The following is a 12,926-nucleotide window of genomic DNA, read 5'->3' as shown; positions in this document are numbered from 1 at the left end:
GGGTCATAATGGTAAAGCTATATTTAACATTTCAAACAACTGTCAAACTGTTTTCCAAAGTGGCTGCACCATGTTACCTTCCTACCAGCAGTGTTATGAGGGTTCCAATTTCCCCACTTTCTCCCCAGGAACACTTGTTATTATCTGTCTTTTTGATTCTAGCTAGTCTAGCGGATATGAAGTAATAGTATCTCATCGTGGTTTTGATGTGCATTTCCCTAATGACTAATAATGTTGAGCATCTATTGTCCATTTGTGTATCTTCTTTGAAGGAATGTCTATTAAAATTCTTTGCCCACTTTTAAATTAGTTTATATGCCTTTTTGTTGTTGAGTTGAAAGAGTTTTTATATATACTGGATACTAGAATACAGATTTATTGATATATGATATCTGATCTATGACTTGCAGATATATGATTTACAAATATTTTCTCCTATAATATGGGTTGTCTTTTCACTTTCTTTTAGTGCTCTTTGAAGCACAAAAGTTTTTAATTTTGATGAAGTCTAATTTTTCTCTTTTTTCCTTATCATTTGTGCTTTTGGTATCAAATCTAAGAAACCATTGCCTGATCCAAACTCATGAAGATTTATACCTATGTTTTCTTCTACAGTTTTGTAGTTTTACCTCTACGTTTATGTCTTTCATGTATTTTTGTTAATTTTTGTATATGGAATGAGGTAGGAATCCAACTTCATTCTTTTGCAGTGGGTAACCAGTCATCTTATAATTCTGTTTCTGTTTCCACTTTTGATCACCAACTATGAGTTTGCACCACCACACACACACCCCACCCCCGCTGCCCCCGCCTCACTTCAGACACCAATAGCAACTCCAGGTTATCACCGGCTATGGATTGGAGGTTCCCACAACCCCCTCCTTGGGTTCTACGTATTAATTAGCTGGAATGGCTCACAGAACTTAGGAAAACATTTACTTACTAGGTTGTTAGGTTAGCTACTCGGTTACTTACTAGATTACCAGTTTATTATAAAAGCATATAACTCTGGAAAAGCTAGATTGAAGAGACGTACAGGGCATGGTATAGGGAAAGGGCCATGGAACTTCCATGTTCTCTGAGCGCCCCACTCTTGGAATCCTGTCTTTTTGGGGTTTTATGGGGGTTTCATTGCTTAGGCACAATTAATTCAATCTTTGGCTCTTAGCAGTTAATTCTACTTCTAGCCCTTCTCTCCTCCACCCAGAGGTCAGGAGGTTGGGAGTGAAAATTCCAACCCTCAAATCACAGGGTTTTCCTGACAACTAGCCCCCCCCATCTGTACATTGCTTTCCAGAAGTCACCCTATAAAGTCACCCTTTAATTATACCTTACAGAGAATCCTAGCATTGCAAAATCTTGAGAGGCCTGAAAATTAATTTTTGCTGGCCCAGCGGGGTAAGATTCTATCCTATTTTAATGTCAGCTGAGAGTGAATGTTCTTTGAATAAACTCCATCAATAACCCATTCCCATGTTAGCTAACTCTCTCCTCTGAAAATATCCTCACCCACTACTTCCGCTTTCCTATTTATAACTAGACTTTTAACCTCCTGGGCTCTCTATCCCATCTGTACCAAAATTATGATATGTCTAAATTTTGGTTATTATAACTTAAGGCCATTTCTCAGGGGATCTGAAGAACATCTGTTCACCATCTCTAGCACAAAGACTAGAAAGCCTTTGTTTTTTGTTTTTGTGTTGTTTGTTTGGTTTAGTTTGGTGTTTTCCTTTTGGCTCTTGATTTTTGACCTTCAGACACACACTGCCTTCTAGGCTTGACAAAACCATTATGAGCTCTAAAGGGAATGAAATGACCTCTCACTTTAATACTGCGTTTTATGATCCCATCGATGTCTGAGTAAGGGCATGGCGTGAGTAGCTGGACGTGTTGACTTAGGATGCTAGTCTAACAAATGGCCAGTCTATCTCCGTTTAAGGAAGCTTTGAGATAAAGTGAACACATTGATCTATGTGTGGCAGTAACCTGTCTGTGTCTTCGCATCTCTCCTTCCCATCTCTAGAGCTCAAGGTTTCTCTAGGTGCTGACACCCTGTACACCTCTGAAATTCTAGTCCTCACGAACCATGTGGAGAGTAAGGAGCAGTCTGGATTTCTAGAATATGGATAGAGAAACGATCTCTTTAGATGGAACTGAAATATAGGCCGAATGTTTTTGTCTTTTTCCTACTGCAACATGAATGATGGATGATATTCATAGCCTTGCCACTCTTTCCTGATCTATCCAGATATTGGGGGAAAAATCTGGAAATATTTTACAGGAAAAATAAGAAAATACTACTACACATCTTTTTTCTTGATTTGATATTAATAAAATCATTTTATCCATCTAACAAATTAGTCATTTGGAATTTCAAGAATTAGAATGCAACATGGAAAAACACACGATTTGTCTAATTTTTAAAATGCAAGACAAGTTTCTCAACGAATTTCTTCACAGGTATGTTTAACAAGGCAAGGAAGTAATATACTTGAAGAATAAGCTTAGATAAAACTTATGTTAATGTGCCATCTGTTGAATATTTTAAAAATTAACATTAATATCAGTAAAATGCTAATTTCATTCACATTATTGCTTTTGTTCAGTAATGATATGTGTTATATATTATTAATAGAAATGTTCATAGCACCATTCTTGTTTATAAACTACTTATACATACTTTGTTCTTTCTTTGTATTCTATCCATCTATCCCTGTTTCTCATTTAAAAGAAAATGAGATATGAAAAGATATTCCACATCATATGTCATCAGGAAAATGCAAATTCAGACAACAAAGAAACACTGCTACGCCTCTATCAGAGTGGTCAGAACCCAGAACACTGACACACCAAAGCCTGGTGACGAGGTGGAGCAACCGGAAATCTCATTCATTGCTGGTGGGAATGCAAATGGTACAGCCGCTTTAGAAGACAGTTTGATCGTTTCTGAGAAAACTAAACACACTCTCACCATAGGATCCAGCAATCACACTTCTTAGTATTCATCCAAAGGAGTTGAAAACTTCTGTCCATCAAAAACCTGCACACAGATGATTTTGGCAGCTTTATTCATAACTGCCAATACTTGGAAGCAATCAAGATGTCCTTCAGTAGGTGGCTGGATTGATAAACTGTGGTACATCCGGAAAATGGAATATTATTCATCATTAAAAAGAAATGAACTACTAAGCGATGAAAAGACATCAAGGAAGCTTAAACACATGTTACTAAGTGAAAGAAGAAAAATCGGAAAAGACTACATACTGTATGATTCCAACTACATGACATTCTGGAAAAGGCAAAACGAAGGAGACAATAAAAAGAAAAGTGATTGCCAGGGATTGGAGGGCAGAGGGAGAGATGAGTAGGGGGAGTGCAGAGGATTTTTAGGGCAGTGAAAATTCTCTGTATGGTACTGAAATGATGGATACATGTCATTACAGATTTGTCAAAGTCCATAGAATGTAACACCAAGAGTGAACCCTAATGTAAACTGTGAATTTGGATGACTGTGATGTGTCAGTGTAGGTTCATCAGTTGTAAATAACAAATGTACCAGTCTGGTGAGGATGGTGATGATGGGGAGAGGCTCTGCCTGTGAGGGCAAGGGTATGTGAGAAATCGCTACTTCCTTTTAATTTGACTGCGAACCTAAACCTGCTTTAAAAAGAAGTCTTTAAAATTAAAAAAAATTAATCACACCACCTGTGTAAGAATTCAGAGTGATGATATTGTATCTGCTCTGATTTTTTCAAATACCAAACTGATATAGTATTTCACTGTTATCAGTAAAACATTAATTGCAACATGTTTCACAATTAATGGAGGCTGAGATCCTCTAGTCTAGGGTGATGGTCTCCAATTTTTTTTGCATGCCCCCCACCATTAAAAAATTGTGAGCATGAACTCCAATATATGTACAAATATTTATTTTTAAAGTATATACATGTACCACTGTGCTGATATATTCTGTACACAGAGAGAACAGAAATTTTTAAAAGGTGACATGAAAATAAATATAAATTCAAATTCAAATATCTTCTTGCTCAATTCATGTGGATTGTGTTGCACAGACCTTGGCAAGTTTATTTTTCCCTCCAACTTCCAGCAAAAATAAAGCAGGGGGATATTTAAGGGTCCACCAGGGAATTCAGTTTCTGGCCTCAAATTTTGCTCTTTGGTAAAAAACCTTAAAACTACTAAAGAGCAGGTCAGATGTTTGCTTATCCATGTGATCTGTGCTCTTTGGGTGTTAAGACTGGGTTCTCTCCAGAAACTTCCAGATTTGATTGACTTTGACCTTTCCTGTGAACTCTGGGAAGATGACAATGAGTCATTATAGAGGCTTGGACTTTTTCTTTTATTTCCTTCTTTCTTTGCATTGAAGAAATAGCACAGAATTTTTTGCAGCTTTCAAAGTATTTTCTTTTTGACAAAACATTGAAATGATGAGCCTTTGTCAATTGTCTATAACACCAAGGTGTGTCATGAGAGTTTTCATAGAAGTAGCCATTTGACTTTTGATCTGTTCTGTGCTTTGTTGTTTTTATTATTTAGGTTTCCAGTGCAAAATGTATGGAAATTGCAGTCAACTTGGGAAGGCTTTTATTTCATCCTCAAAGGAACTGAACCAATGACAATTCATTTACTTGCATTGCTTGCTTTTTAAAAATAAGGTTTTTCTCTGATTAAAAAAAAATTTCCTCTGATTATAAAAAAAGCAAAAGAACAAAATTAAAATTTTCTACGTTCCTATTAACTAGAGGTGATACCCAGCTAATCTTTTTTTCCATAAAAGCAATGTTTTTCAAAATTAAAATCATATTGAACTTCCCATTTTACTTCATTTTTATTAACTAATACCTAACCATTATGAGTATTTTTCCATGTCATAGATTTTTCAAAAACTGAATTTTTAATGACTGCAACTATTTCATCAAGTGGATATATTACAATTTAACCATTCCCTTATGATGTATACTTAAGTTATTTCTAATATTTTTTGTGTGCTTTATTTTTCTCCAACTTTATTGTGACTTAATTGACAAATATAATTGTATATATTTGAAGTGCACAACGTGATGATTTTATACATATATATATGATTATGAAGATCAAAATAAACATCCATCACCTCACGTAGTTAACTTTGTGTGTGTGTGGTGAGAATGTAAAGATGTACTCTCAGCCACCTGTAAGTATATAATGCTGTATTACTAGCTGTAGTCACCATGCTGTACATTAGTCTCAGAATTTATTCTTCTTTAACTGAAAATTTGTATCCTTTGACCTACATCTCCCTAATTTCTAATTTTTGATAACATTTTTGCAGTGATGAGCATCCTTATATGTATGTTTTATTCTATCTTGTTATTTGCTTAGGATAGATTTCAAGAAGCTCATTTCCTTCCTTAATAAAGAATTTAAGCATTATCAATGTTTTGTTAATATAAAATTGCTTAATTGAAATCATCCACTAATTACACTCCTATTAATAATGTCTGGGAGTTCATATCACACAACATAACTACCAGTACTGAGTATTATCTCTTAAACATTCTCTCAAGGAGTTGATGGGGAAGGGGCATGAGAGAGTCTTCTGTAGTTTTGAAAGTGTGTACCTTGATTTGCTTGGATTCACTGTGTGTGTGTGTGTGTGTGTGTGTGTGTGTGTGTACGTGCACGTGGGCATGTGGGTCAAAATTCACTGAATAGTACATTTAAGATTTTTGTTCTTTACTGTATGCATATTATTTCTTAAAGTTTTTTTTTTTTTTTTTTTACCTTGCATCTATGTTTTATATTTGACATCTTGATAGATGGGAATAGTATATCTCTATTTTTATTCCCATATTTCCAGGTGGGTCATTATGCCTAAAAGAGGGATCACCAAATGTCTTTGATTGACCATCAGTAGATTTTTTTTTTTTAACAATAGGAATTTTCCATTCTGGTCAATGAGGGAAAGCCTTGTTTTCATCGTGTCTGTAAATCAACATTAAATCTCCTTGGGGGATGCTACTTTTGAAAGTCATAATTCATTATCTCTTTTCATCTTATTCATTGCTTTGGTCAAATGTTTTTTTGTACTCTCCAGACAACATCTATAAAATAATTTTTAAGCATATCAAAGCTTTGAAATTCTAGGGACAGTGTCAGTGTTTTCAGTATGTAGAATAGTGCATCTCCAACTTGAATGCATGTACAAATTGACCTGGGTTCCTTTTTGTTTTGGTAAAAGACACATAATATAAAATTTACCATCTTAACCATTTCTAAGTGTACAGTTCAGTAGTGATAAGTATATTTGCATTGTTGTACAGCAGATCTCTAGAACTTTTTCACCTTGTAAATCTCAAACTCTGTATCCCCACTGAACAACAACTCCCCATTTCCCCTCTCTCCCTAGCTCCTGGCAACCACCATTCTACATTCGGATTCTGTGAGATTGATTATTTTAGATTCCTCATATAAGTGGAGTAATACAGTGTGTGTCTTTTTGTGACTGGCTTATTAAACTTAGCATAATGACCTCAAGGTTCACCCATGTTGTAGAACATACCAGAATTTCCTTTTTTAAGGCTAAATAATATTCTCTTGTTTGTACTTACCACATTTTGTTTATCTATTCCTCTGCTGATGGACACTTGGGTTGATTCCACCTCTTGGCTATTGTGAATAATACTATAATGAATATGGGTATGCAAGGATCTCTTCAAGATTCCTCTTTTAATTCTTTTGAATATATACTCAGTAATGGGAGTGCTGGATTTTATGGTATTTATTTTTGCACCAACATAATTCCTCTTCCTTATTCATGGTATTCACAATGGACTACACTAGTGTATTAGCCATTTCCTTTAATGGACGTTTAGGTTGTTTTCTGGGTTTTTGCCATCGTAAGCAACGTTGCAATAAACATCTATGTGCTTATTTCCTTGGATTGATAGTAAATAGTGGAATATCAGCCGAAAATTCCTGATTTTTCATTGAGTTCCTAACCTACTTGCAACGTCTTGGATCACTTTAATTATTTTTTCCATTGCAAATAGTAAAACAACATTAAGACTCAGCGTTATCCTTTCAGACTTGAATTGGTTAACAAGCAGATTGGGTCGTTGTTTTCTTTATTGGGCAGGGTGATTCCTGGAAGCCTCATGAGAGCGAGCTGCTGCTGTTTGTTTGTTACCCTGTGCCGTTTGGTTTGGAACATTTTGAAGTCACTCAGTTTCTGCACATCTAAATGAGTTACTGTTTCTGGGTACAGGTTGGTTGGTGGTTTTTAAATCTTGGACATGGGCCTGTTTTTGGAGGACTCAGTTCTATGTCCTTGTGTTCCTCCCTACAAGGGCGTCTTGTGTTAGGAACCATTCATCACACCTCTCAGATGGGACATCGGAGAGAAGCAATTTCACTCCAACCCACTAGTTATTACTATCAGGCGTGGGCCTGAGTTGAAGTCAGTGAAAAAAAAACACGTTAGTCCTACTCATTTTTCATGGTTTAAATTCTGCTCTCCCATAGCTCATCAGTACAAATCACCCTAAAACATCCTTCATCCTCTGCCCTGTATTCTTCCTTTACTCCTCATTTCTTTATCCAATGCTTTGTGTGTTTGTTATGTCCCTATCATTCTGGGCAAAACACGGAGTTGCCTATACACCTGGATTTATGAAAAAGGATGATGGAAAGGAAATATTCTAAAATATCTTTGACTAATACAGAGTAAATTTCACTAAACAAAACCTTAAAATTACCTGTGCTTTGGAGTCAGACAGTTCTGGTTTCAAATTCCAGCTTTATTTGTTCCTAATAAGTAAATGTTTGTAATCAACCCTAAGACCTTGAGCCAGTTTCTTAAATCATTTGAGTTTCAGTTTTCTCATTGCCAAAATGAGTATAATAATAGGTATCTCACACTGAGTCATAGAAGCATATGAGCATTTACTGAGCACTCAACCAGTGGTAGCTGTTATCTTTATGGCAAGAATTTGATATGAAATACCACCAGGTGATATACTTGTCTCTGTATGAATTTGGGCAAATCTTCCATATCATTCTTCTGAGGCCCTGCAAGAGCCTCAGAATTCTCAAGAACGGTTTTGTTGAATTTCTCATACTTCCAGGACCAATAGCAGGGAAATTGATCAAACATCTTAACAAGATTATTAACAGGAATCCTGGAAAGAAAGTCCTTACCTAACGCTCCCAAACACTCCATTCCTGCTTTAATGGGACTGAGGTATTCTCTAGATGACAGCCAAATCTGGTCACCGCACTCTGCTACTTCAAACATGTCCAGCCTAAAACTGTTAGCCTGGTTTATGAGAGCTCAAAGGATCTGGATTCTTACACACACACACACACACACACACACACACACACACTTATTTGTATTTCACATTCCATTCTGATTCCAATTCTCTCAGTTACTCAAACCCAACATGTTCCATCACCAGGCCATTGAATACACTGCTTTTTCTGTCTGATACACACTTTCTCCAACTTACTGCCTAACTTCTACTCACTTTGGAAAGCTTTTTCTCTGAGTAACTTTCTTTGACTTCTCCAAGGCTGGATTAGGTGTGGTTTTGTGTGCCCCTTTATAGCCAGGGCTCCTTCTGTCATCTCCATGATCATTCATTTGTCTGTATCCTTAACTAAACAATAAGGTCTTAGGGTACAGAAACCATGCACCATCTCTTCTTATAGCACTGTCACACAGAAGACATCCAATCTGTTCTTGAATATATGAATAAATAGATTGGAATGGGAAAAGGACGTGTGCTTTTAGTATAGTAACCTGACCAGTTTGTCCAAGCAGAAAATTTATGCTGGGGAGTTGTGGCAAGTAAGATCAGGAAATAAGTCCATTCCAGATTTTAGAAGCTCTTGAACTTAAGAGTTAAATTCAGAGTTTGATCTTTATCCTGTGAGCAGTGAAGAGCTACTGAAAGTTTTAACTCCGTAAAATGACATCATTAAAATGTTTATTTAGGAATATTAATTTGTCATGGGAGTGCTTGATAGAGAAAATGAGGAAGAGATTGCAGATGGGAGATTAGACCTGGAACTTTGATTTCTCATGTGTGAGGAAAAACCCAAGAAAAAAAAAAAGTTGATAATTTTTGTAGGCTTAAGAAGTTTGGAAGTTTCTTAATGTTGAGAACTGTCTTATTTCTATACATTTCTTAGCTGTATTCTTATTTCTATCCATTGCAACCAATACAATGGCTTGCATTTCACTGATCCTCAGTAATAGTCACTAAGTGAATAAATGAGGTATATAGAAAAGGACAGGCACACAGGCGTTGGAAAAGAAGAGTGATAAGACTTGACTGGTTGCCTCTGGAAAGATGTCAAGTAGAATATGGTCCCATTGCTCAAAATAGGGGAGTCAGGAAGAGGATCTAGTTTATGGAAAAGGTGAGTCCAGGAATCCACACTATTTATGTATCTTTTTCCTAGAAGGGATGGACAAAAAGTAATTCATTCTCAGAATATTCTTGAGCCTGAGAAGCAATTCATAATACCCCCACTTTCCTTCTCACCTTTACTGGCAGGAAGAAAGTTGCCAGATGGTTGAATGAGTCACCCACAGTCATAAAACCAGGAGGAACTGTCCTAAGAAGAGAAGCCTAACCCGCTCCTGACGTGGTTATCGGGAGCTAACAGCATGCACCTTCTAAAAAGCAAATCTTGTCTTTAAATAGCACTCTGGTTGTATTATCCGCTCCTCAGCTTTTCGCCTAGGTAGGAGGACATGAAACTAATTGCCTATAGCCTGGGTAGATGACAACAGTTGAAAGGAATTAAAAACACACCGCTGTGAGTAGAATCCTCAGGCTGGTTGTTTTCTGGGAATGCCCTCTTGGTAAATGAGTAAAATGTGGCAAAAATGGTTAACTTACAACTAAAGGAAACGGTGCAAGTGAAGACTGGTGATAGGTAGTCCAAGTTGGGGTTAAGTAAATGGTAATCACCTTCCATGCAGGCTTCACTAGGGTTTTTTGTGGTTTTTTTTTTTTTGTGTGTGTGTGTGTGTGCGTGTGTGTTTTTCAGGCACAAAGGTGTTTACTTTCACATGTACTTGGCCTGGGGTCTGTGGATGTTGCCGGCCAGATGTGAACCATATGCAGCCCACCCAGCCTGCCTCAGAAACTTCTTTCCCCCACAAATGCCCTGGCTGGGTCACCCTCACGTCAACGAGACTGGTTATGTATACATTGAGCGGGCCATGGTTATTCATTCACACACAAACATTTATAGACTGCCTCTTTGTATGACACTGTGCTAAGTCTACTGGAGGTGGGTGAAGACCATAAATACCAACATAGGTGAAGTACTCCCTGAGCCTGAAAGGAGCTTACAATCTACTCTGGCAGACAAAGTGCAACACCTAAGAAGAAAGACAGTATAACATTTTAATAATACATCATGAAAGGTGTAGATGTCCCAAGATACTGTTAGTACTTTACAATATGTGGAAAAATCAAGAGGTGATCAGAGTTTGTAGAACAAAGACAGAGCTCACTTTTTGTTGGAGGGAAGATCTCGTGGAGGAGAAAAAAAGTTGAGCTGGACTCTTTGGCTGTTATCTAGACCTGGCCTGAGGCAGAGCTAAAAGATGCCGAATGAGTCACTGAGAGATAAAACCATTAAACAACAAACTGCTGGGTTGCACAACCCAACATCCGGTCTTGAGGCATGGCCTCAGCCTCCTGTTGCACCCTGTACTGTTTTAAGACTTTAAATTCACTGAATTGATTGTTTTAGGACTGGTATGAGCTTTTAGTTGTCATGATAAATGATCAGTCAAATCCCTGCATAATTAACCAGCAAATGGAAGCCATCTCACCCTAGAATTCTGGACGGTCACGGTACATCAGGGAGGATCCCAGAGATTGACAGAATATGACTGACCTGATGGGTGACCCCAGTCTCAGACTCTGAAACCAGACAGGTCAGGGGCTGCGGCTGTCTCTTCAGTGCTGAGCGTTGGTAGGGAAGATGCTCTGCGATGGGACACTAAGAGTGTCCTCTGCTCAGTCCCTCCTTCTCTAAGCAGGGGAAGACAATGTGGGGTATACAGTACAGTGGAAACTTACTCATCCTCTATTCCAATCCAGGAACCGTGAGCAATCTAAAATCCAATACAAGCTTTCTAACACCATGGCTGTTATAGAACCTGGGAGATTAATCGGGCCTTCCTACTTAAAGCCTAGGCCCGGTTGTTTGAGCATACTGAGAAAGGCATGGTGGTCAGAGATGGACAGAGTGAAGGGGCTGATTGCAGATGCAAGAGCAGATCCGCAGACACAGGTACTACTAGGCCTCTTGTTCACCTACAAACTTCTTTCCCCTCAAGCTTCAGCTGCTGGTGACGTCTTCCCTCCTTGCGTCCCCTTGGAGCCACCATGGGTCTCTGCCCAGCCCTCTGTAATTGCACATCACATGCTCATGCAGTGAGTCACTCACCCACGTACGTGAGGGAACTCCTGAGACAAGGAGTTCATGTCTTGCTCACTTTTGTACTCTCAGTGCCTACTTCATGCCTGATTCATCGTTAAGGATTTACTGAAAGTTTATTGAAAGAATGAGTTCTTAGGAACAGTAGCTGGCAAAGTTGTGGCTTAGGGACACGTTTTTCAAACTGGGATTTTCAGAGTACTAAAACTCCAGAGAGATATCTTGGGGACCCCCATGGGAATGTGGGGAAGGGTGCCTCCAGTTGCCCCTTCTTCTCCTGTAAGTCTTTCTGACTTCAGTGATTCTGCTTTTGTTTGTTTTATATATTAGGGGCATATATATTATATATTAGGTTTTATATATGGTTCTGTTTGAAATATATTATATTTATATATTATATATTATATATATATTAGGTTTTATATATGGTTCTGTTTGAAAACTCCTAGAAAAATCCTGTAGGTTGAAGGAGGAAGAACCTTTGGGACTATCTGGTAGCAGGATATTGTTACAGGATAAAGAGGAGTCAGGCCACTTAGGAATGACTAAGCATGGTCACAGCCTCAAGACTGATTGCAGATCAGCAGAGAGAAGACTTTCAGGAGAAGGAGAGTCACTTCTTAAGGGCTTTCCTTTGGTCACTGGCTCTGGATGAAACTCCTGAACACAGCAGACAAGGACCCATTTCCTTCTCTTGCTCTTCCTACTCTCTCACGCTATACTCTAGTTACTTGTCCTTCAAATGCCACATGGTTTTTCTTGCCTCAGGATCTTGGCACAGGCTGTTCCCTCTGCCTGGAAAACTTCCTTCCTCCTCCTCTTTTCTGGGCCAGTCCTTCTTCAAGTTTCCATTGAAATGTCCCTGCCTTACCTCCTACCTTCCTCAACTTAGACCAGAATGGCTCCTTTATTCCCCGCATTTCTAATTTAGTGTGCTTATCACAATTGCAATAATCTATTTAATATCTGCTCCCTTTCCCCCAGATATGTTGCAAGCTCTGATAAGAGCAGGATGTTCACAGCTGCATCTCCAGCATCCAGGAAGTGTCAAGCAGCTAGGAGGTGCTCAATAAATTATTGACAAATGTGATGGGCAAACTCTAAGGTGGCCCCCAATTATCCCCACCTCCTAGTATCCATAGCCTTTGTATATAATCTCTTTACCTTGAGTAACTTGCTTCTAAACTTTAGAATATGGCAATGCTCAGGGTATGTCCCTTCCACTATTAGGTTTACAAAAGATTGTAACATCCATCTTGCTAGTTACCTTCTCAGCTTATATGTTTTGATGAAGCAAGCTGCTATGTTGGAAAAGTTCACGTGGCAAGAACGGTGGCCTCAAGAGGAGCTGAGGCCCTCTGCCCAACCACCTGCAAGGAACTGAACCCTACCAACAACCACAGGAGCTTGGGAGTGGATGTTCCCCTAGTCAGCCTTGAGTTGAGACCCAAGCCTCT

Source organism: Rhinolophus sinicus, linkage group LG05 (assembly GCF_036562045.2).
Source record: "Rhinolophus sinicus isolate RSC01 linkage group LG05, ASM3656204v1, whole genome shotgun sequence".
NCBI classification, from domain to species: domain Eukaryota; kingdom Metazoa; phylum Chordata; class Mammalia; order Chiroptera; family Rhinolophidae; genus Rhinolophus; species Rhinolophus sinicus.
Note: the sequence above shows the minus strand (reverse complement) of the source record.